The sequence below is a fragment of the Mytilus edulis genome, chromosome 2 (assembly GCF_963676685.1).
Source record: "Mytilus edulis chromosome 2, xbMytEdul2.2, whole genome shotgun sequence".
NCBI lineage: Eukaryota > Metazoa > Mollusca > Bivalvia > Mytilida > Mytilidae > Mytilus > Mytilus edulis.
This window is the reverse complement of record NC_092345.1, coordinates 15,214,438-15,217,727: the sequence shown is the minus strand read 5'-3', so window position 1 is coordinate 15,217,727 and position 3,290 is coordinate 15,214,438.

Here is a 3,290-nt window from a genome sequence, read left to right as displayed (position 1 = left end):
AGTGTGCCCAGGCATTCTTTTTCCTGTATTGAAAAGGTTAGGTAACCAACAAAATTATTAGTTTTTGTTATGTGCTGACGGTTTTGAAGATGGAAAAAAAATCAAGGAAAGAAAAACACTACTAGAAGACCAAATAAATACAAAGCAAACAATTATTGGATATAGACAAGTTTTTGGAACTTTTTCTTTGTCAAAGAGCACATGAGGCGCCTTAAGATTTAGGTCTACGAATGAAAGGCCGTAAAAAGCTTGCCATCCGCCAAAAAAAAAGGTCTTTAAATGTTTTAAAGAATGGCGGAAGACAATTGTCATCAATCAAGATTTGTGTTTGTTATCAGTGTTTCATTGTTTCAGCTAACGGAACTTTGTGGAAATTGCCTTTCTTGTATCAACTCAGTTCTTTCTAGTGCCAGTGACATGATATTTGGAACACACTCTCATCATGTTAATGAACGTACAGTAGACATCTTGTATCAAAGAAATCATGTCAGCCTCTTGGAACACGATGAAATGTTTCAATGTTAGAACCAAGATATCTTAAACAGAGGTCAGACGTAAGGATACTCAGTATTAAAGTCCATGGCGATGAAGTCTGATAGTATCTTATGACATGGAAAGTATCTTATGACATGGAACTGCAAAACTTATTTCTTCGTCTTGAGGGTTGACCATTCTGCGCTCACATAAGTTTTCTGTAATATGTTCAATACTTTTTGGTCCACCTATCAAATTTACCATTTGAATAAAAATTAGGAAATCACTAGCCAAATTGATTTTTTCAAGATTTGAATCGCTGTATTGAAATAGTCAAGAATAGAAGTGTCATCGTATGCAGGTCTCCTCGGAGCTGTATTGCCATTTGATGATAAAGATGCCGGTGAGTGTTTCATTGACGAGAGTAACCGAATTCGTTTTGGAGTGAGAGCTTTTTGCGGTGTGTACGTCCGCTTTCGATAGGAGCCTGATGATCAACTTTGATGGAGTTTGACTGTTGGTGGCTTCGGCAAAATCTTAAATGTTCTGTGATTTTCCACCATGTTTCGGTGCATTGAGCCACATCAGTGACTTTTTTCTGACCGTGATAGTAAAGTTTTGAGCCAAGGCTCCGTGTTGAAGGCCGTACTTTAACCTATAATTGTTTACTTTTTAAATTGTTATTTGGATGGAGAGTTGTCTCATTGGCACTCACACCACATCTTCCTATATCTATTGAAAAGGAAAAGAAATCTTTTTCCACCTGTGAAACAAATATTTTGAGTCATTTTGTACTATTTATGAAATCAAAAGCACATGTCTTATATGACTAAAAAAACAGACCAAATGAAGTTCTTTTAGTTTTTTATTTGTACATTATAAAGTTGTTGTGTTTGAATTAAAACGGATCAGACAAAAGACAGATTTACACGATTCATATGCAAATATATTCGTTTTTTATTGGAAGCCTCTACCCCTTGAGATGCAAAATCTGACACCCCGAGCGACACTTTATATTTTGATGAAAAACTAGTTTTAAAACCAATTAATTTTAAGTATGAGGCTGGTATTTTGTTAAATTCCATTAAAGAAATTCAATTCTATATAAATGATGAAGAGGGAAGTCGTCTAAAGTAGTTTTTTATCCAGAAATTTGCATATGAAGCCTCAAAATCTGCAACACGGAAAACTAGGAAGAGGTGTTTGAGAAAACAGAGCACTGAAAACTACTGATTTTGCTTGCAGGAAATGGATTGTGTTTCAGATCCTTCCGTGCAGTACATTATATGTTACAAATAATTCTAAATAAAGAAATTTTGATACTTGAACTTACTTTGACAGTTTTTCTTCGCTTCGAAATTGCCACCCCGTGTCAAACAAAGCCGACACCCCGCATGTGGCGTTCTACACGGTGAATGTATTAGTTTGTGATTAGGTCTAGTTAATGTGAACCACAAGTGGTAAATCAATGATATTTTGTATGTAGAAGAATTAGCATAGGCACATCTCATTGCCATGGAGATTATTTGGCCCTGCCCCCTTAGTCATACATATATGACAGCTGGGTAGGTTTAATCTGACCTTGGCCTCATTTTCGTGGTTCACTGGTCGAAGTTAATTATTGTGACTTGATCTGTTTTTCATGTACTATAAGCAATAGGTCAAATAAATTTGTAGTATGGAATTATTATAAAGTGTAGGTGTTTATCTAGCTTGTATCATCTGACCTTGATCTCATTTTAATGGTTCCTTATTCAATGACATGTATTCGTAATTTTTTCATGAGATACTATAAGCAACTGGTCACCTATATTTGGTGTATGAAATGATTGTAAGGTGTACATGTCTGTCTGGACAGGTTTTATCTGATCAAAATCTGATCATCTTCTCATTATCATATAACACTGATAATATTAGTTTATGTGATACAAAAATGTACTTATAGTAAAACTTCATGTTACAGAATTTCAACATAAATTCAATGATAAGTAAAACAAGTGTGCACTCTTGTTATTTTATATACCCCTAATAGTCCACCTTTATATAATCACCATAAAGTGTTAATTGTGATCTGTATGAAATTGTAGTTTTTGTTTATTCTTTTCTTTGAACATCTTACAGTAGTTTGAAAATTGAAATAAGTTACAAAACAGATATTAAAGAAATTGCCAATGACCAAAAAAAGATTGACAACTCAATCTCAATTATCCAAAATGAATATGACATTTATAATATGAAAATTGGAATGTAGTTTGATTTTCAATACGACAACTATCTGCATAATTTTACTGTTACTAAACTCTTTTTAATTATGCTTTAATTAAATAACAAAATTCTGCTAGAAAAAGACCTACGAAGAAACATAAATATTGCAGACTGGACTAAAAGAGCGCTTCTAACAACTACCTCAGTATAAGGAATAAATAGTCAGAAGAATATTTTTTCTTTAGTTTTAAAAAATGGTGGGAAAAGGCTAACTTGGTCTTATACCTTATATTTGCATTGGCATTATTTGGGTCTCAAATCAAAAGAAATCTACAATCTACTTAAATTTTGTAAATGTCTTTGTATGAGCTATTGAAGTATTAAATGGAAAGAAAAATGCTTGTTATGGGGCAATATATATTACCCTGCATGGTAGGGAAAAAACCAAAGAGGCTTAAACATCTGACAAAAAAAATCCTAAACCTCACCTGAATACATCCTTAATGTTATAATTTTCATACATGTACTAGCTGCCTCACAGTCATGATGATGCTTTTAAAAGTTTTAACTTGAAATAAAATTATTACTGGTAAAGAAATAACAACACAAAA